The sequence below is a fragment of the Rhopalosiphum maidis genome, chromosome 4 (genome assembly GCF_003676215.2).
Source record: "Rhopalosiphum maidis isolate BTI-1 chromosome 4, ASM367621v3, whole genome shotgun sequence".
Lineage (NCBI taxonomy): Eukaryota > Metazoa > Arthropoda > Insecta > Hemiptera > Aphididae > Rhopalosiphum > Rhopalosiphum maidis.
Window position 1 is genome coordinate 10,548,167 of NC_040880.1, and position 24,724 is coordinate 10,572,890.

Consider the following 24,724-nt stretch of genomic DNA (forward strand, 5'->3'; position numbering starts at 1 on the left):
TTTCGTTTTTTTGGTCCTCGTCATTATATAATATTATTATGTTGTTTTATTGTATTTGGTCGCATCAATTTCCCATTAGGGTCGGACGACAATATTTCGCTTAATCTGTCGTGACGTTTGGCGGCGAGGTGGAAGAGAAAAACACGAAATAGGGTTAAGACGCGCGAGTGACTACGTCTGTCACCGCGCGACCACGTCATATATATATAAGAACACTATATATATAATATTGTATTTATAATATGTGTGTGTGTGTACGGTACATCTGTCTTCATTTTATCGGCGCGGTGAAAAATAAAAACCTAACCCAAATGTACGGGAAAAAAATGTAAGAAACGCGAGTGGGGCTCGCGTATAAATATAGGAAAAGCGGCGGCGGGTGTCTCCATATCCGATATTTATATTAAACTGACAGCAGCGTGCGCGTGTTTATATATATATATATATATAATATTTCTTCATTAGCGTAGGTCGGGCAGTGGCGAGCGACGGCGGCCATGGTATAAGACGCCGTACACTCGCACGCGCGCGGAGTTTGCAGAGACTTTTTTCGTTCCCGAAACGACGCACGTCAACTATACGTGACCGACGGCAGCCTACGGGCGATCGGGCTGGTGGAAAATTGAAGAGTCCTGTGCGATATATGTATTATATAAAGCGCGGCTTTTGCGCGTATATATATAATATATAATCGAGTCGTTTCGGACGGTGGCGGTTAACGGACTCGCATTACGTGACATATTGAACAAACGGCCACCACGCAATCGGTGACATATTGGCCGTGGTCTTGTGCAACCGCACTCCGCCGAACGCGAAATAAAGTATTTTTTCACCCCGTCCCCTCCTCAAATTTCTTTTTCCTGAAGTTATTCCATCGGTGCCCGATAAGATCCGCTCGCCGTACGTGTTATTTATTTCTTGTGCGCGCGTTTTCTCGGACGTCTTCAAACAAACACTTATAAACACATTTTTATTATAAATAGCTTATAATACCTGTATGGCTAGAACCAAGTCACTGAATGTTTTCCATATCTGTGTGAAGCGTGACGGTCAACTTTGTTAACTGAATTCCCCGTTCTGTAAAGAAAAAAAAACACGTGTAATGTAGAATAATAGAACCAAAAAAACGAAAGTCCACAAATTGTTATCAGTTTTAGAAATATATTATTTACTACAAGCTTAGCTGCGTGTTTACTATACAATGTGCTGTTTACAACCACAAATATACCACATTGCTACATTACTAACATTATCCTCCAATTACATCCCATTTACAAGGTTTCTATTATTAAATCGTGACATGTGTAGTGTTCCGTGTACTTAATGTCTTAAATGTAAGTATCTAAATATGGGTGAAACGTTACCTAAAAATTGATTATATTTAACTCTATATAAAACACTGTTGTAGTATAGTAAACCTGATTTGCGCCTTACGCATATCCATAGACCACAGTCATTAGTCTGTCTAATCGCAATGAAAGATAACACTTGTAGCGGTGGACGATGATAAGACTTACATTGTATGTTATGAGGGGTGCCCGAGAAGATACCTTAAACGTTTATCTAACTAATTGACTAACACACACACTACACACGATGGCAGAATATGAAACGAGGTCAACTTATATATATACAATATTATTCGATATTTTACGGAATATTTCAACGACAAAGTCAATATTATCTGTTTTTTATAGATATTGATCATTAAATCATATTTTAATAATAATTATTTATGAATTTCATGTAGGTAGTAATTAAGTTTTGAAAATAAAAATAGTGTCTCCTAATTAAAATTCGAGTTATGTAAGATGTAGGTAACGTAAACAATTTTAATAATTCTGAACTATTCATTCAAAACATTGTGGTTTTCTTTTAACCGGAACATTAGACCACTTTTTATGTACACGGAGTCACGTAAACTAGACGATACGCCGCATCACTATATAATATGTTCCCGAAATGTGCCTATTATTAACTTCATTAGCCACACGTTAGTGTAATTCAACATTTTTTTTCAAAAATGTCTTTAAAGCTTCTTTTATAAAAATAAATACAATTTTTTTCGTCTATAGATGGATTGAGAGTAACAAAGAGAGAATTATTTGTATTGCTATTATGTGTATTTGACATTTATTAATCTTCTTTTCGTAGGGAGGATTAAATAAATTATCCAAAAGGTGCTTGTAGCATGTATATGTATGGTACGTCAACAGTATTATGAACAATCCTAGTACCTATTTGATGTGTAGACAATTATTTTTTATTGTAATGATCACACTTACACGTGTTTAATGATATGCATATTATGGAAACCCATTAATCAGACTTGAATATCAAAATCACGACTTACGAGTATCGACAAATTAATAATAGAAGTAAGTAAATATGTCCGTTTATTATAATATTGTCATGTACTGTAACTGTATTTCTAATAACTTATTATAATATGAATTGCTTTTAAATAAATAATATTGATGTATTTAAAATAAAACTAAAATAGGCTACAATAAGTAATATCACTTAACAATAAGTTACTGATTTCAAAAAGTCCGTTTACAGGATTTACTGGATTTAGTCACGATGGAGAAGGGTACGGTCATAAACATTACGTAATAAACAAATTTTTTGTTTAAATAATATAGTATTATATACATTACATATTCATTTTAAATAAATCATATTATTGTTACTATAATTATTATTATGGTGTAGTTAATAATTAATAACTATTAACTTATTAGCTATTTATTAGTAATTATATTAACGTAGTGTAGTTTACACTATTAAATAAAATTTGGGATGGTTATAAAATATACAATTATTTTTTAGAATATAGTTTATACTCGCATTTAATATAATATTACTTGTGGTGGAGGAATTTTAATCTCTTTTTCGTGGACCCGGGTTTTAAATAAATACATTTTAACCATTGAAAATGTAAAGTTTATTAAAAAAGCTAACATTAATCATTATTTAATTAAATAAAACATTATTTTTTTTTTTAATAGATACCACTTAGGTATATATATATATATATATACACTTATTATATTTATATTTTTCATTAATTAATTAAATATTTATTAATAATAAATGTATACATTTTTGAAACGGTACAGGTGTGTTCAAGTATCTCATGCTATTGCCGCTATAGGTAAATAATATAATATGTAAAACTATAAAAGTTGTTACCATACGATACATTATATGCATGTGGTACCAGAGTAATATATGTTATATGTATAGATTAATACTATTAAATTATATTAATAGTTTATATTGGATACTAAAGTTCTCGAATACGTGTCTCGGAAGTAATTTACGTCGTCTCGATTCACAAAATAGCCTTCCAGAAAACATTTTAGAATTATCAGTATACACTTTTATCGTTTTTAATACTTCAGTAAAAATATATATACATTCTTTATGATGCGTTTGTCCAGTTATATAGATTCCTCAAACTCAAGAATCTTTCTGACGATTTCTCTAAATTAACAAATAACAATAGAGTTTTGTCTAATAGTATTACGAACAAAACATAATTTGTTTAATTAGAAACTATTAACTGTACTATTACATATTTATAATGGTTAACAAGTTATATTACTCGAAATATTTGATCTTTATACCATTATTTGGGAAAATTGAAATCTAATGTATATAATATACTTAGTCATATCACCTATTGTAATATTTAAACAGTTGATAAAAATAAAAAAATTAATTTAATTAAGATAATCTTGTTGATATGGAAAATTCAATTTAACGTCAAATGTATTTAATAACTTGGTTATATTTTAAAGGAATATACATTTCTTAGAATAGTTTTATTAATTTTTTTATCAATAAAAGGGCCGTAATATCTAATATTAGTTTTATTTTTCATTATAATAGAAAAAATAGTATACTTATAAATATATTTTTTTATTTTTGATCAATTGTTATCATCTTTTGAATATGAACATGATTATATGTTGGATGTATTATGAAATATGTTTTACTATATTGTTCATAGCTATAAAATACTATTATTCAAATCTGTATGATAAGTAAGATCAACATGTTATTACTAAATATATAATGTGAATATTTTGTGTGGTATTTGGTGGAATATTTAAATAATAAACTAAAATATAATCATGAAGGAATTCAATAAATTATAGGTAAAGGTACTTATTTTAAAATATAGGTATTTTAATATTCATTTCAAAATTAATTTATTGACCCATCGTCAATAAAGGTTTGCCACCTCTATATGTATGACGTGTACCAAACTGTAGTACGGGCATATGATGATTATGAAAATAAAATTATTTTCATTTTATTCGTGGATTAAGCATATTAAGCCAATACATTTTAGATACCTAATAGGCAGCCTATTTCACATTTTGAGGACTTCATTTACGATGTGGTATAGTCACAAACTCACAAAAATAGGTAGGTATTTGCCATATAGTACCTATAATGTTTACGAATGTGATTTTATTACTGCATAAGTATAATGGCACACAGACGATTTATTGCAATTATTCAAAATAAGAATTTGAATAAATGTATTATTAAATAAAAAAAACTGTGGTGAGCATGCACGGCGAATCGCTCTTTATAATACTTATTTGGTTTTTTTCTGCACGATTATATATTATAATGCCCAGTTAAATCAAAACCAAGACAGTATATTTAACCCATTAGAGTCCCGTACGCAATAATACCTCGTTAACCGTTATCAAACGTTTGTAAATGCCTAGGGGATTTACATTATATGATTGAATGTAGATTATATTATAACTATTATGATATATATTATAACATATATATAATACTATCTTATATTAAATTGTCATGGGGATTTATACGGAGGCACAATATTATGTTGTATTTTGTATCCACGTATAATATAGGAAATATACCTACACCAAACATTGTATAACATTATATCGATATTCGAGTATATAAATGTATTTCATTGTTTTAGTGTAATGCGTATTGTACTCAGATCAGGGCAATTTATAAATCTTGTGTATTGCGTGAAGCTTATTAAAGTCATATCCCAACAGTAGATAATACTTTACCTGAGAATAACAATTTTTACTTATGATTTGTTACGGGTTCATTAACCTGAACATATTAAGATGATTTACGTCAACTTTTAGTTTGTGAGCGCAACATTAACCACATTACCAGATTAGAGGAATTAGGTCAAACCACTGAATTGTTAATGTGTTACATATTTGTTTGTCTAAATTATTCTAAAAGTACTAGAGCGATCACAAAATGAAACTTTACAGTTTAATCAAAATATCAAAACCAACTGTTTTATTAAAATTAGGTCATTATTATGTTTTGATAGATTAAATACTACATGACCTTGAATATCGTATTATATCATAGTTTTTGGCGATCATAAATATTCAATAATAATATTACAAATTAGTAATTACAATATATTATTATGTATTGATTATAAATTATATTACATGGCGTTTATTTAAAAGTTTCATACAACGTTTCAACGAAAAAAATTTGTAATTAAGTACTATATAGTATATGTATATACCCGCTTAAGTAGTCTGTATTTTTATAATATTATATCTATTATATAGGTATGATAAAATTACATGACGTATAGCTTAATTTAATTAATTTTACATAGTAAGAAATATTTGCTGCTAAGCAAAAGAAACGGTCTTTATTTTACAAATCGTTTTTAGTAACTGGGTATACCTAATCAGCTTAAAATCGCACCTTCCTTATTTTTGTTGTTATTTACTTAATGATATTTACAAAGTGTTTGGAAAAAATATTTTTGCACAAACACAAACGAACAATATATTATACAGATAGATAGATGATCGATAATTCGTCAACTCTTACCGTCTAAATGGCCTCCAACATTTGTCGATTTGGTAGCAAAGAAAAAAACCAAAAACCATCAAGTTTTCGATTTCCGACAGTAGAATCGCATTTTCCAGGAGTATATTTAGAGTATAATATAATATATTATTAAAGTGTCTACATATATTATTAAATGATGTTATTGACAACTACGGTACTACGATTTATAACTATACGTACTGAATTAACTTTACATAATCTTATAACAATACTCGTTTTAAAACAGCCGTGACTTTTTTTTAAAATGTTTTTTTCGTAGAAAAAAATAAAAAATGGTTTATATTACACGTCATATTTGCCATAATTGAATTCCGGCAATGGATGAAAGATTGTGCCTTTAAAATTGATTTTACTTTCACACAGTGTATAATATGGCCCCACACTTCACCTGCGTGGAAAAATTCCAATAGTTTATGACCGCAACTTATCGGTCACAACACATCGTATTATTAATTATTTTAATTTTCTATAATATAAAGCCGTGCAATGTTAAATATTTCAATTTTAGATTTTTATCTAATGATTAAACACGTCGACGACTGATTGATATTGCGTTAATGGTGTATTATCATTAATTATTTTAAAACTGTATGATTTATTCATAGATGAATGGACGGATACCGATACAGCCATTATTACAGGTCCGGTGGTGATTTATCCTAGTCGTTTAACACTCGAACGATTGCCGAGAACGTCGTGATGTGCCGGGATAAAAACAAGATTTCAAGTGGAAAATTACACTCGTCGAACACAATGGTCGGTGACAAGAAAAAATTAGCGAAATTTAAAATCGGTCAATTGTCGCAGTCGTTAAGAATCTATATACAACTGTTACTATACTAGGGTCTAGGGAGGGGGGGCACCGAATAGAATACCGCAGAGATTGACAACGTTTAGTAAACGCGCACAATAACAATATTATCATCACTATACGATACAATATATCATTATCAATTTATTGCCTTCACGCTCGGCTACATAATATGCGTGTTGGTCGGTATTATAATTATGATGAATGTTTAAGTCGAATGCTCTACCACCGTGGTCATTGTTCGGGAGTATGTGTATACACCACGTAGTGTATTCCATAAGATACACGTACCTATATATGCTTGTATGTACCTACGCATAATGTTAAGTCCGTTCAACACGCCTAATATACATATAATACGTGTGTATAATTTTCAAATTACTAGCTGCACCGTCCGAGTACGTTAATTATCGCCGAGGGGTGTAAATTAATTGGACTGAGTGTATTATACGAAATACCTATATATATATATATATATGTAGACATATTGTGTGCGTTGTCGTGTCCGGCGACAATTAAAAAAAAAAAAAAAAAAACTATACAACGTTTAATCCTCCGTATCCGCGTCCTGGTTTGATGCAAACAGTACCCACTATATATTACACTGTACATAATATTTATTGGTACGTACAACTATTTTTTTGAGCGCGGTAGGTAGGTAAAATATATCAGGTACACGCGCGCACCGTATTATAATATTAATAATAGTCGTAGTGTGATTTTACAGTTTTCGCCGATTTTCGTCGCCTTGCTTCGGGTTCATTCGGGTTGAAAATTGAAATTTTAAATACTCTTGGTAGCCAGTCCCGTTACGTCCTTGAACGATTTGAATCGATCCGGAGATTATACGTATGCCGCAGAGGGCTTTCAAACGTTCAGATTGTTTAAAGATCTGTCACCAATCATGGTTTTTGCTATCGCACAATAATTGCTTTGGGGGACATCGCACAATACTATTTTAAAGACACGTCACAGGAGCTAAATGTTTTATAAAAAAAAGTAATCTCTTAGTTTGTCTGCAGTTCTGTTATACATGTGTACCTACGATTTGTTTTGAAGTTATTGTAAGTTAGATTTGAACTTATTTTGTACTTATGATTAAAACATTATCCAGACGTTAAAATTATTTAATATAAAATTTAATAATGTATGGATTCAAAATTAATTCTACAGAGTTAAAAAAAAATGTTTCTTGCCCTTATGCTGTTTGCTTTGTAAAATTGTTACTACTTGATAAACTTTTTTTATTCTATAAGTTTCTAAAAATCCCCGAAAAAATATGTGCGTAAAAAAAATATTTTTTCCCCGGAACAAATACTGATAAAGGAAAAAATATATAAGTCGATTTCCGGTTTCTGAGCTAAAAAGTAAGTTTTTTCATAAATAACTGCAATAGTATTATGTTTTATATTATAAATATATAATAATATATGTTTTTTAAAATAATTTTTCTAATCATATAAGTAAAATACATATTTTGGTTCCATAAATACATGTGAATCCGAGCCCTAGTAATAACGTAATACATCGCATAATATGTTAAAGGATACTAAATAGATTCCTTTGTATACCAACACCAAGGTTTTTATCTCTGTCTTTGAAACACACAAGAATCGAGTCTTGAGTCTCAAATAGATATCTGTCGTAAATGATTGGACACTGGAAAGTTATTGAAAAACAACTACTATAATTAAGTGGAAAAATAGGAAAACGGGGAAGGTAATTAGTGAATTTTAGTATAACAGTTACTCGCCTTAGATTGTTTGTACATATGAATATGTCTATATTTATACAATATAGTATCACCCATTTATAAAACTTATATCAAAATTTATGTTTATAAAATAATATTAGACTTTATTATAGAGATTTTGCAATGCGTTGTTTTTGAAAACGGGACGATGAACAAAATCTTTGAAAACTAATATCACGAAAAAATGATAGTAACCTACACGTGTGGCGTGTCCAAAGAAAAAGACCGACGTGGGAGTGGCAACCAATGATTTTTTTTATCCAACAACACTCATTACTTCAAAATCAATTAAATGTTCTTACTTTTTTGAATAAAAACATACATTTTTAATTTCATATTCTAAAACGGAATGTTTTTCGGAGTAATTCGAATATTTCGATACATACAAATTGAAATTAGGACGAGTAGTTTATGAGTATTTAAAGTTTACATGAGAGGAGTAGTAGCTCAACATTTCGCAAGTACATTTCCATTCTACACAGCTATACTGGTTTTAAGAACCAGCCGCGTATCACTCATAATTAATTTTTGTGTATCGAAATAATCCAAAAAATATTCCGCTCCAGAAAATGAGATAAAAAATATATGTTAAAATTAAAAAAAAAAAGTAAAAACTTAAAAAAAACATATAACGATAAAAATATTAAAAAATATGGTTTTTTGTTAAATGTTGTTTTATTACGACTAGAAATTAGAATTAAGTAAAAATAAAAAACTATATCAACAACGTTAATAGTTTTTGAAAACAATAACGAGTGTTGTTCAGTAAAAAAATCACTCTGTAACTAAAATGAACTTGAATTGCAGAACGAAGAAAATAACAGAACGGTCATTGTTACAGGATCGGTTTGATTGTGGCGATCCATTTCGCGCGTAGCAGTCGTCGTTTTCGTCGTACGTAATTTATTATACGCGAGCTTAACAATTAGTCGAAAACCGGTCGGTTGGCGGCGACTTGGTGAAACCAAAAGAAAAGTAATATTATTCATTTATCATTATATTGTAATATATTATATATAATACATATATACACTATGTATTACATATATTTATATACATATATTAGGCATATTATTCGAATATCTTATACTGTGTAATACCGTGTAATTTCGACGTCTTAAGTAGGTATATATAGTACGTGTACGCGTGCTCGTATGCGTATGTGTGCATGTGACGAGCGTGCAAAATGACCGGCTGAGGGCGTGCGATTTAATACCGTTTAATTGGGCTGCCCGACGACCCGGCGAGATCTGATTAGAAAAAGGAAATAAATGATCTTCATACATCTAGATATGGCCGATTTAATAATAATAATAATAATAAGATCTAAATGCCAAGAGCAAGTGAACCCGGAATTTCGACTGTATTATTATAGTATTATTGTTGGTGGACCATTATCGTTTTATCGTCAGACGCTGCCACCTCCACCACTCAATCAGACGGGATAAAAATCGACGCGATATCGCTATCGCGGATTTTTTTATATTCGGCTTCGTTGTAAGTTATTATTTATTATTATTTTCATCTAAGTCATACGTCATATATCAATTATAACAGAATTAATAAATTGTACTCGAGTTTGATCTCGAACCGTTGCGCGCAGCCACTGCGCCACGTATTTCTTTTCACCATCGTCGCCGGCAGCGAAGTTACACCAGAAAAATCATAATTAGGGGTTGGGAAGATGCTGAGCTATATTGTAATATTACTATACTTCCCGATCTCGATAATACGTTACGGTTTTCTTTAATACGAAACATTAAGTCGACCTTAGGATAGAAAGTGGTCGAGTGAGTGTGTGTGTGGGGGGGGGAAGAGTGATTTTATTATAATATTGCCAGCGCTCGTATTTATAATAATATCACAGTACCTACCTACCTGCAATAATAATATATAAACTATATTATACCTATACTATCAACCGAAAACTATTTGTTTTGCACTGCTGTAGGCACTATACACTAATATTTAAAAAATGGTTTTTATAACCGGGCCTTATAGTACAGACTTTTGAACGTATTCAAACCAACCAGCAGCGTTCGTTTTAATAAGCACGTTGAATATACAGAGAACTTACTCTATAGAACGTAAGTACCAAAGTAACTTATACGAGGTCTAATCAAAAAGTATCGAGACTGTTAAAAAAAAAAAAAAAATATATTAGATAAAGTTATTTACATTCAATCTCCTTCAAAGTATGCTCCTTCTGAGTCCATACATGTTCTCCAACGTTCCTGCCATTTTTGAAAACACCTGTGGAAGTCATTTTTAGAAACTCCTCGTAGCTGCTCCGTCGCATTTTGTTTTATTTCATCTACATCTTGAAAACGTTTACCCTTAAGCGCCATTTTTATTTTTGGGAATAAAAAAAAATCACATGGAGCTAGGTCTGGTGAATAGGGGGGTTGAGAAACAACTGGGATACCATGTTTAGCCAAAAACTGCTGCACAACATGGGCTGAATGGGCTGGTGCATTATCGTGATGCAATTTCCAACTACCAGACTCTTTAAACTCGGGTCTTTTTCTTCGTACAGCGTCTCGTAAACGGCGAAGAACATCAATGTAGTACTCCTTTGTTATAGTCTGTCCTTTAGGAGCATACTCATGATGAACAACACCTTGGTAGTCAAAAAAAACGGTCAACATGACCTTCACTTGACTCCGAACTTGACGAGCTTTTTTGGTCGTGGTGAATCAGGTGTCTTCCACTGCGAAGATTGTACCTTTGTTTCTGGATCGTAGCCATATACCCAAGTCTCGTCACCAGTTATAATTGATTTAAAAAAAAAATCATCAGATTCGGAACACTCTAGCAAATCAGTGGCGATCTGTTTTCGATTTTCTTTTTGCTCACCTGAGAGCAGTTTGGTACAAATTTGGCTGCAACTCTTCTCATGTCTAAATCAGTCGTCAATATGGTTTGAACTGATCCAAATGAAATTTGAAACTCATTACTAAGTTCCATAATTGTCAAACGACGGTTACCTCGTATTGCTGTTCGTATTTTTTGTATCATTTCCTCATTGCGGCTTGTTGATGGGCGTCCTTCACGTTCATCACTTTCAACAGTTGTTCTACCCTCTTAAATCGTTTAAACCATTCAAAACGCGAGCACGGGACATGGTTTCATCTCCATAAGCTAACAATAACATTTGGTAGGTTTCAGTAGCCGTTTTCTCAGTTTATGGCAAAATTTAATGCACACTCGTTGTTCTGTATTTTCGCTCATTATGAATCCGACGGGACGTAAAACATACTTGACTTAATTGCACCTAGAAGCCGACTGAAACAATTTTAATCTAATCTATGTCTAATATATTTTCCCAACATATAAAGTTAGATTAATATAGCACATGCAAGTTCATACTCAAACTGGTTTACGATTAATCGCATCAGTCTCGATACTTTTTGATTAGACCTCGTATATATATTTATAATGTATAATACCATACGTGCAGTGTATGTGTATTGCGGATCGCAGACAAACGCATACGATACTTTAATGTAGAAATTATTTTCAGGATATGAAAACATGAAAATGGAAAACATTTTTTTATCCGTAAGGAATAGGTAGGTAAGTACATTTTGATAATTGATTTTTAAATATAAACCTCGCGGGTTTCAAAAGGTTTCTCCTCTCCGATGTTTATGCAGTCTGTTTCGCGGAAGCCAAGCACAATTAAAAAAGTAGTGAGATTATTACTTAAATATACGGATTTATTACTATATATTATATCATTATCATTTATCAGCATTGAAGGGCATTAAAGTATTGCTTAGCGGATACAATTACATATACGTTAAGCTCAGTTACTTGCATTTTAAAAGATTAATGACGATATTGTAAAACATAACGAACGATTTATTTCCTTCCTGGTAATAACGATTGACAAGGTTTATTATTTAGAAAACGAATAACAGTTGACGTTTTCAACAAAGTATGATAATAAAAGATTTAACATGAAATGGAGTTCTCTTTAATGTTTGCGTTCAATAATATTATTATACATTCATATATTTATATTTCATTCTACAAGTACATAAAACATTACATTCGAATTCAGGATAATAACGCACAGACAGTTTTGATATAAATTTAAATATTGTGGAGTTAGTGATAAAGATTAAACATTGGTTGTTTTCGTCAAAATCGGTGACGAATACGTTAATGCATAGTATAAGGATGTAATAGAAAATTGCTCAGTTGTGGATGGTTCATTATTTTCTTAAATAAATCAATAAATAAATTTAAATTATTTGCAAAGCCGTGTTTACGGCGGGTGGTCTAGGGTATTTTAAGTCGCCTTAGAATCAAACAAAATTAAATAAATAAATAAAAATACAAGATATAGAAATATTTATTGAGATACTACATAGATAATAGTGATAAGTACAAAACTCAATTTCCATTATAATTGATACAAGTTTAAAACAATAAAGATACCTATATAATGTAAACTGTACAGCTATATGAGTATAAGTAGACATTAAGCTGTAAAACAATTTTTTACTCTTTTACATTAAAAAATAAAATCAGGTATAAACCAATGGTGAAATATTTGCAAAGTTTCGATTATTGTTATAATTTATCATATTATTAAAAACTTTTATGATAGTCAAATGAACGAAATACTTATTTATGGATGTGTACAAATTGACCATATTGGTTACTGAAATACTGAAAACACAATTACTTGATTGAAACATAAGAGTATATGAAGCATTAATGTACGTAAAATAATTCATAATAATGATGATTATAAATAATAAAATTTAATTGATGTCTATTTAGAAAAACGTATATAGTATAAGCTGACACAATCAGTTTATTTGATTATTATTTTTAGTTATTTTCAATGTAATATATTAAATAAGCAAACAATCAAAATAGTACTATAGTACTATTTGCTTGCTTACAACTTGATTGTGTATTTGACATAAAAAATAAAGTAAGCAAAATAATGATTTTCAATGTTTCTATTATATAATTTTGGTTTAGTTGTTTGTTTGGGTGCATATTTTCACTAAATCTATTTATCTTGAGCAAATAATCAAATAAGTAATAGGTTATGTTTTAAATGTCCGGTTCAATTTTTCAAGTGATATATAATGTATTATATATAAAAAGTATTATAACATGATTTGTATTTTTTTTGTGACAAGAACACATACAATTCAAAATATAAATATAAGTTGAATAATAATATTGATTACTAGCTATAAAACGGTATACTTTTTATTCAATCAATAATTTTGATTATTTAAAATGTTTTGGTAATAACTATGAATATTAATGGTACCAGCGACCAGCGTACTTTTTTGATATCAAAATATTTAAAGAACTAATAAATAAAACTTAAAAAAACTTGAAATTGTTTTTACAATTTTACTTACGATACTGGATTCTTGGATATTATTCTAAGTGTTCATGATTTCTTCGTATTACTAACTTTTAGATTTTTAATGAAACGACGAATAGATGAATAAAAAATCTTTAAGAATATTTTGTGGTAACAAGTTGGAATTAGTTAGTAGTGCAGGGGAGGGGCCAAAAGTAAATAAAATTCCTAGTATTCTTCAAAATAATTTAAAAAAAAACAAAATTATGAGGAAAAATGCCTTTATTTATAAAAAAAAAAGAAGAAAATGTCGGTGTTTAATCAAAAAATGATGAATATAAAATGTTATCAAAATTATCAATGTGATAAATGATGGTTTCAGTAAGTCAACCGTATTAACTCAATCTAAATGAGTTTATTTAAGACACAGATGTGAGTTTTCATAAGTTGTGTTTGGTCAACCAGTGCTTATTACGCGTCAAAATTACAAGACTTTCTGTGTTTACTATTTGGTACGTAAGCCGTTGTGCAACGGTTTTCTCCGTGTTTTGTTTTTCCTTTTAAATGAAAAAGCAAACGAACGTAAGTTACAACTTTAGTAGGCATTGTGTTTTCCGTTCAATCTCCTACGCTCGCGAGTCGTGCTTAAAGACCATCTATCATCCCGTGTGGTTATCGCATAAATTCCGTTGACGTTTATAAACTTTCTGTTGGCCGACAAGTGGAATCGCGGGTTGCCATACAGTCGAACAAAAATCGCAAACGGATGTCAAAACAGTGACGTATCGATCGATAAGTGTCAAAACCAGTATTTTACCAGTTTGAGAGTTCAGGGTATAATATGCAAATCGTCGACGATGATTAAAACTTATAATAAACATGGTAGCGCGCAGTAACAATACCTATTCATATTGTGGTTTTTCATATCGTGCAAACTAAAGCTTAATATTATCGCGTGAACGCTGACTCGTGTATCGTGTTGTCAATTTTATATTCAAACGGCATTGCGGATGTATATTTTTTGAATATTTTCGCTCGACAAATAAACTGCTACAACCAAATAACTATGTAAGACATGTGTTTGTTATCCGGTCGGAATTACGGGAAGCACAATTCGGATGTATCATATATATATTTTACATATAATTATATACGTATCGTTACCGGTCTCCAAGATCACTTGTATGCCGCGGCGGCTGTATGACTGCACGATACCATAATAAACTTAACCTCTTTTTTTAGATAAGGTTTTCATTCGTTTTGATAAGCAGTATTCGTCGTGTACAACCAACTATAACGTGTCTAATTTAAAATGGCTAGTGAGATAGTGTAATATAATTAATAGATATATGATGAAATGCGAGCCTGTGGCATCCCCATTTTCTAAGGGGAGAGGGATCGCTGAGATTGTAATACTATTATAATATGTAATGTATTAAAAACATCGAGAGATAAACTCTCTTTGGGTATTTTTAGATTCCAGCACTTGCGGTATTAATAGTGATTGCATGTGATATGATTAATGACGATATTTTATCACGGTGATCTGGAATAAAGAAGCGTACTGATATAAATTTATATAGTAAAGTGATTTAACACTGCAAAATATTTCAATAAGTAAATGATAATAATATATCGTTGTGATTAAAATCCGATACAATACAAAATGTAAATACTATTTATCGCATTATTGCAAGTGCAACTTCACGTCGTGCATAATATAAATTTTGTTTAATAATAGTTTATTTAAACCGGAAAAAGGAAAAAACCGGTACGTTATCATGACAGAAAAATACATAATGAGCCATACTAAACGAATACCTTCTGAGTTATATGCATCAACACTAGGTAACTTAGATATAAAATAATTATAATCTAAATGCCTATTATGACGCCATGTCATAATGCAATAATATATAGAGTGATTCGTCAAGCATGTCCAGGGGTACCTTCTTAAATAATGTAGTTATTCGTAATTATATTTTGAGATTTTTAAATATACCTACTTTAAGACCATATTTTCGAATCGTTAATATTTTTGCAGCTTAATAATTGTCCGAGAAACTGAAAACTCATGTATTTCAAAGAAAAATTCTTTTTGTATACTGTAAATTATTAAATGGATAATTTTTCTAAAAATTTTGACTTATCAAAATTAAAATTTTAACGAGTAATTTTTGAACTATTTAACTTTGTGTAAAAAGGAAAATAAGCATATTGAAATAGGTTTGGAAACTAAGAGTTATAATGGTAATTTGATAATTTTAGTAATTTATGCCATTCTATCAATATTTGTAATATTTATAAAAATGTTTCAAGTATATCCATTAGACCCAAATTACTTCTATTTTATTATTTTTCTATAACCATTTTTCAGGATTATTTTCAAAAGTTCTAAAAAAAATTATACTTTGAATAATTTACAGTGAAAAAGGTAAAATATCTTGATAATTTGAAAATAGAATTTTTAAGTGCATCTAAAATTTGAATCACTACGTTTTTGAAGAAGATAAAGGAGTAAAGATGCTTATAGAATTACTCTGTGGTCTCTAAAATATATAGCAACCAACCTTAGCGCATTTGCATACGAATAAAATACATACAATATATTGTATTTGTATAAACAGCTTAGCAAAGACTGTTTCAATTAAAGCTCACCACCAAAAACTCTTTTGGTTTCACACGGTGTTTAACTTTATACACGATTATCGCAGTATATTTCGGTGCAGTCTCCGAAACGTTACGTTTTCGAGTCGCGTGCACGTAAGTGCTCTACTGCTCTATACATCAAGCTATATTGTGTTGGAACTGCAGACACTTTTTCCAGTATCTACTCTGCACTGAGTTTTGCGAAATCCATATAAAAGGACTTGTGACGGTGCGATGAGAGAGGGAAAAAAATATCATTTCACTACTAAGAGATCCGTCGGGCGCCCTTTAGCCACGACTTCTGTTTACCGCACACAAGCACAACGAAGACGACGACAATAATAATAAAACATTTTCTACGTCGCATTATTCGAAACTAGGTCGCCGACGAGTTATTGTGTTTGTGTGTGTGTGTGTGTATACGGTCAAAATATCGTAGGAGAACGCGTTCTGTTAAGATTCTGAAACTACGATGGGTACTGCCACTGCAAAAGTCAAACAGCTTTTGTTTATTGCAACGCGACCAGCGGGCAAGACGTTTATACATTATAAACATAAATATCGTAGTACGAGACTCAATCGTCGAATAATAAATACATTAAGCCATATTGTATTGTTATACGTATTTTATAAATATATACGCATTTGGTTTTCGCCTCTTTTATGCATTGCGATAGTGCCTGGCGGTGCGGGGACTGTTGTACTCTTGCGATTTTGCAAGTGCGTCGGTAAATGCTGCAAAATTCAGGTTGATATCTATACACGTATAATATAACACATAACAATTATTACATGTATCTACCTAAAATATACGGTCGACTAAAAGGACAAAATATAATGGAACGAGAGGCGTACGACAGACTCGATGTGTCATGTGTGTATATTGTGCAGCAGTGCACGTGGCGGTGCCCGACAAGATGATAAATTATGTTTTTTCTAGAAATCCATCAGTCATACGCTGAGTTGCAGGTAAAAATCCGACATCTACGTCAACAATTTGGCCGCATGTTTCATAGTCATCAGCAAATAAAATATGTATAGTTACACCGAGCTGTAGTGCGATAAATTAATCGACGACGACCACCGCACGACGATTACGAACAATGAACCAATACATGATATTTTTACCTGGGGAAATTGCTATCACCATCCATTTCCGTTGTGTATTCAATTTAAAACGCAATATATGGCGCTCACGAATTGTCTCCCATCTGACCCTCGAATTTCCCCCTTGAATTATTTTTTAAAAAAATTACTCGAATTGCCTTCCGATTACCAAAATAGAATTCACTTGAATCGCCTCCTATTTTAAGTAGTGATCCTCTTGTACTGGAATCGCATCCGATAGCTATAATATTAATCTATTTAGGTATAATCTTATGTATTATAGACTAATAGACATATTAAATAAGCTGAGAAAATAAATGTTAATGAATAGTTGTAATATTTTAGTAAATAGACCGAATCAACAGTAATAATTAATAAATAATAATAAAAATAATAAATAGTTAATACATAAAATGATTTAGACGAAATATAATTTTGTTATGCAGTCAAAAAATTAAGTTTGTATATAATTATTATAATTATACGAAAACGAAACTGACTGTGTTGAACTGGTGATGGCGGACTAATCTTTAACTTATTATCAGTGATCGACAAGTTTGTTACATTTGACATATCAATCTATCTGGGAAATACTGTATGTCTTAAAATAATATTTTTGAACATTGCGAAAATGCCGGAAATACGAGTAGATATAACAATCGAAAGTACACGTACAACTATCGATAATCTAAGTATGCCTCCGAAAACATCCAAAGGCAATTCGAGTAAAAAATGTTATCTACCTACATTTGAGAGGCAATTCAAGTATCACCATGGTGATAACACTTAGTTCTTACGTACAGAAGATTATAATTTATATATTAAGTAAAAAATAAGCAATCCAATTTTGTACGAGTATGTAGGGCGTAATGGCATGCAGTTTCCTCAGTTATTTTCAGTGTTACGTATGAGAAACACAGACGAACATTTGGCTTAATATTTTGTATTTATTTTTTTTTATGAAGAGAGGGGATAACATTCTAAGTAAAGTGACTCGAAAATGTATTGAAAATTTGAAAACCACAGTGTTATATTAGAATCACCTAGTTTAATACGAAGAATACAAAGGTTTTGTGATTATTTTTATTTTCTAAAACGGTCGCGTAAATAAATAAATTATAAAAAATAAACAGCTTTGGCAAGTTTATGCACATTGCATTGTACATCGAAATATTCACGAACGTGTCGATTTTACCATTGAATTGAATTTATAAACCACGTTTTTGAATAATTCGCAAAGACGAAAACATCAAAGCACTACCAACAACAATTTATAAATTCAAAATTCTATACCTATATACCTCTGAACCTCCTTATAGGACATAATACAAACACTGATGTTTCAACTACGCTGCAATGTCTGAATTCCATTAGCAAAACATATATACAGAGTGTATCACAATGATCTGATACATTCATTCAAAATTCAAATGTAAATTTAATGCAAAATTGTAATATCGCCATCATACACTGTGTATTTTGTAGGTTGTAAATTCAATAGGTAACGCAACTCTATCATGTTATTTCGTCTACCTGATGTGATAGTCATAATCACATAACCAAATTACATCCATTGATCTTATGCGTTACAAATGTTACAATAATATTGATCATATTGTAAATTGTACGTTAAGTCTATTTTCTATGTACCTACTCATTGTAATGGTATACATCAATTTATAAACAAATTAAACGCATAATACACACAAAAAATAAAGCGGAACAAAAAAAAACATCAAAGAATTGATTATTTAAATTATATTAAATAAAGAAAAAAAAAGAAATTCCTTTTAAATTATTTTGATTATCTGTACTTAATTTTTATTTAAATGTGTGATAACATAATGAAATAATATAATATAATCAAATATATAAAATGAAATCATATAATTAATCTGTCCTGGGATATAATAGTTTGTAATATATAATGTATGCTATTAAAACCCGGGCCGTAAATAGATTGTCTAAAAGGATAATTATAAATGCAAATGGGTAAATAATTTTTTTTTTTAGTTTAGTTTAATCACAAATATTAAATGTTTTTATTGAGTTCTTAATACTTGGAGTTTTCTTCGGAACACAAATGGAGTAGACGCGCTTTGGACACTTTTTGTTGCTTTTGTCGTTTTTGAAACTATTGTAGTTTTATTAAATGGAATGACAAAATTATAGAAGTTTCTATTAAATTCCAAAAATTTCGTGTCTTGTTTAAAACGAATAAAGTATCTACTTGACAGCCATTACGATAATTTCATAGAAAACACTATGAAATATGATTACTGAAAGCTTTTATTTAGGTAAATATGAAAACTTAATATTGAAAAAAGAAACCACATTTTTTATTATTTTATATACCATGTATGCATCATATGTTTTTGAAATTACAATCGATTCAAAGTTCATTCTTATAAATTATATTTTCTCCGGCAGTTTTCTGTATTCATATTTTGTAACTATAAATGTTTTTTTTATTTATATTTTAGGGTTTTCTCAGATTCAGACTTATTTGAAAATCATTTTTCAAAAAACCAATTAAAAATAACTAATAAATAGTTCTAATTATAAATTAATCATAGATTGTAAGGATAAAAAAAAAAACTCAGGGATAGTAATTCTGTAACGAGATTACACTCAATTTGCTTTGCTTACTAACTTTGCGTTGCAGTGACTAGGTATTATTATAAGTCTCGTGAGAATTTAGCTTAGGATTGGTTACATGAGTGGGTATTATAAAGGTTTATATTGTTATTTGGAAAACAATTAATCTACGGTTCATAACAAAATTGAGCCAAGTTTGTTACCTATGCAATACCACATGACATCTATATTAATTTTAGCAATATTTCTACTAAGAGAAAATTCGTTACTTGAATACATATTTATGTTTGTTGAATCATAATGTAATAAGTTAGTATACATCGATTTTTGTGTAATAACAAGATATAACACTATAAAAATTAAAAACAGTTAATGCATTGACTTTTTTTTTTAAATGTATATACATCCACAAACATGATATGAAACTATGATTTATTACTAGTACGTATATAATTTGATGTTTTATAGACATAACATAAATTATAATATAATTAACAGAAATTATGAACGAAATCCTTGTATTGAAATTATATCCGATTCAACTATTTGAAACGGGTTTAAATTTGTATACGATTAAAATATGATAAATAATAATTAATAATGTATGTCTAAACAGTAAACTTCAAACTATACAAACAGAATCATTACAATAAATAAATACAATGAAAAATCGTTTTAAAAAAATATCATAAATTATGAATTAATTATAAACAAGTATTTTGAATACGAGGACAAATACATAGATATAATTATAACGAAAATGTATTAAATGCACTGTATCTTGAGAATTTATTTTTCTTGCAATCGAATTAACGAATATAGTGGTTATCAAGAGGACAGCTTAATATATTTAACAGGGACCAAAGGTTATCCCGAAAAGAAATTTAATTAAATTCCAACCGTATTTTTTCTAGTTTATAAGGATGTTTAAGGATTAATTTGTTTTTTTTTTTTTTGTTAAATATAATGATTAAATAACAAAAAAAAAAAAACCCATGTTATTGTGGAACATAATATTATAATAAATACGAAAAAAAGGGATGTTATTTTTTATTCAGGCTATTAATAATCCTATAGCAATTACATTAAAATAGCTATAGGAATTCTATGTATAAACTATAAATTTTATGCTTCTATTAATAAAATCCGTTTTTCGAATTCCATTATTTAATGAATAAAACATAATTCTATATTATATTAATATCACAGTACGGTGCACGCTATTTTCATGAATATCCGCTACGTAATGTTTTCTATTGAGCAATCGGGTGCTTGTGATTTTCCCGGTTTATGAAAATAAATTAGTACGAGCGTTGATTATGTGCTATTATTATACGCATGATGACTGATGAGTGTCGCGGATGGTGAGCGTGCAGCGGCGGTGCGGTGCGGTAACAACCTTTAATGTGCTAAGCGCTTTTGCGCGGAGAGTGGTAACAGTATATATTATAGGTTTAATGGTATCATTTGAATAATAATGTAATTTCATGTTTTTTTAACGATTTTTAAGTCATGGTTCGAATCTTACGCGCACATACAACAAATTTTAATAACAAAATGCCAAAAGCTTTTACGGGTATGATGGTTGCAGTATAATACGCGTTGTAAATATAGCGTGCATAGCGTATTACTCGCGTGCGCGCGTGTGTGTTTATATTATATTTATGCGCCACGTCTTTTGGTCTCTATCGTACCGCGAAAATGATGTTTTTTGTCTATTCTGATGTATTGATGACGGTCGTTATGTTGGATATATTATAAAGATAATTTTCTGAAATAATTATAGATAATACTGTTACAGAAGGCAGTATTACAATATTGTCTAAACACTCTAAACTATTAAGCGCATCGAAGTTGAATGAACAATAAACGTTTTATTGAGTACCCCCTTTTTTATGATTAATAGTAGGTACCTATACAATATTATAAATGTAATGGTATGACATAATATTATTCTTGTATTCTTTATTTACACATAAATATGTATAACATGCGCATTAATACGATTGTATTTTATACATAATATATTTATTTATTATTTTGAATTAAACAATATGCAAATATTTTGATTTTTACAATAAGTGTAAGTGATAGTGAATTTAGTAACAATTTGTATAATTTGACTCGATCGAAGACTAGTGCTACATCCAGTGCATATTAGTTTTATTCCAAGTATATAAGCTATTTTGTCAATTATATAATGAACTTGGTGTATGGTTGAATGATTGTAAGTGTAACAAAAACCTAATTGGGTGTTGGGAGGTAAGCTTTGGTGGCAAATAGGGTAAGTTTTAAGATACGTTTTTAAAGATCTCTGAAAAATAGTTAAGAAAATGAATAGGTCAGTATGAACTCGGGGAGTCGGGGGAGGTTTTCCACGCTTGGGAATCATGATGATCACAGAGAACATACATGTATACAATATTTATATAAATTATGTATTTTACATTTACAATATTAAATATAATACACCAGAGACCAGAGTGTAGACCGTTTGGACAAATCGACCCAAAATGTGATTTATTTGGGCAAGTGTTTTATCCACCAAAAATATTGTTTTAATAAATATGAATAAGTTTATAGGTTAATAATTATAGTACTGTGTATTTTCAATTTAAAAATAAAAAAATATAATAAAATCACACATAATATACATTATTAATATTTGATAGTAAAATCTGACTTTAAAAACGACATTGAGTGTAGTACTATTGTAATATAATAATGTTTAATCAAAAATTAATTAAATTAAATTAAATGAGTATCACCAAAGTGTACATCGCTCGCCCAGGTAAATATTATATCACTCGTCCAAACGACCACCTCTCATACACCTCACAAATATGAATTTAATATCATTATTGCTGCACAAGTCAATAATTATCACGTAAGATAACCCCAATTGTCCCTCCACCAAATAAATAAATTAAAACTATAAAGCCAGGTTTATTTTGTTTGAATTTAAAATATACAGCGTACACCGTGCACACTGTACACGTGCCAATAATTATAAATGTACACAATACAAACAAATTTCGGTTTAATTTAGAATTGTTTTGATTACATATCACTCTGACCTCCCATAACCATATCAATTTATTTTCACAATAAACAAAAATTAATAACACGTACTAATTTATCTACTTTACTGTTGTTTACGCTTAAAACTCATGTGTACTAATTTCAATTAATGAGATAAAACACATAATTTCTGAACAAAAATATGTTTGTAACTATTCTTCGTGTTTTTTATTTTACATTTTTTAAACTATAATCATAATTTCTTTATTATTTTTGTATGGATCAGAAGCCAATATTTAACTGGCTGGAATAGTTTCAAGTTTAGATACGAGCGGTGTAATAGATTGACACATTGACATTTCGTTTGTTGGGTAATACTGTGACCAGTTGCGTGCCACTCGATATTATAGGCGTCTGCAGTTGTAACAATAATAATAATAATAACAACATTATATTATTATAGATGATATATAATAATAAGTAATAATGTGGTATACGGGGTGGCCGAGGAGAGGCTTACAGAAAAAATGTATACACGGCAGTAGGCTTTCGCGCGCGGTATGTCGTCCTGGTCGTCTCCGGAGTGTATTCAGACGGCGGTGAACCAAACGCCGCGCCGTTTCGAGCTTAATACGCTTATATACGAAATACAATGATAATATTATAACGTGCGTATTATAGTTATAGTACAATCGTTATGCACACGAATACGGACTCGGCTTAGGTCATCTGTCGTGGGTGGTATACCTACGACCTATGTCTTTGCACTGTGTGCCGTGTGATTATTCAGTATATAATATAACAATAATATATCGTCGCGGTATACTCGAATACTCTACTCCGGTGTGGCTCATTAAAACGGTGTGTGTGTGTGTGTGTGTGTGTGTCGAGTAGATCGGAACGCAACCGCAGGCCACATAATTCGCCGTCGCCGCCATCAATCCGTAGCGCATTAAATCGATTCCCGCAGTAATAGTTTTTAATTATATACGTGTCAATTTCGGATTTGCATTCGAAACGACGTATCCTTAACGCTTCCGCGACGTGTTGGTTCACGCCACCACGTCGGAATCGTCTCCTCGCATAATTTATTATTATTATTATTGTTGTTGTTGCTGTTAAGATAATGGTAATATTATTATCGTGCGAAATCACGAGCACCACCGCGTACATTGTATAAGTAAGTATCGGGAAATTATTTTCGTGAAGATTAACACCATACAGGTGTTTCACGTCCCCCGACATTATATTCACGGTCCACAATTCTCGACAACAAAAAACTGATTTTTATATTCGTTTTATACAGTATATTAGACCGGACTACAAGACTATAATGTACTCACGAGAACATGTACAGTGCACTTGCACCGCATATACATATTATTATTATTATGTTCACTCATAATAATATATATGAACAGTTGTGGATAAACAACATAATTAAACCAGTTACGTGTTGAGTGTTGTTTTATTTTAATTTAAATTTCTTTATTTAAAATGAATTCGGAATTCGCTCTGTGTCTAAAATTGAAAAGAAAAAAAATCA

At 30.3% G+C, this 24,724-nt stretch overlaps 1 protein-coding gene across 5 annotated transcripts in view; it reads right to left on the reverse strand.

Annotated features, from left to right (window-relative positions):
* The window catches only part of LOC113552815 (cardioacceleratory peptide receptor), a 204,732-nt gene that overhangs the window by 116,417 nt on the left and 63,591 nt on the right, over positions 1 to 24,724 (reverse strand). For 4 of the 5 annotated variants that reach the window (XM_026955761.1, XM_026955769.1, XM_026955814.1 and 1 more), the window contains exon 3: positions 994 to 1,077. The exons of the other annotated variant lie outside the window; for it this stretch is intronic. The gene's annotated coding sequence lies outside the window, so the exon portion shown is untranslated. The remainder of the gene's footprint in view (positions 1 to 993; positions 1,078 to 24,724) is intronic. 5 annotated transcript variants of the gene reach the window in all.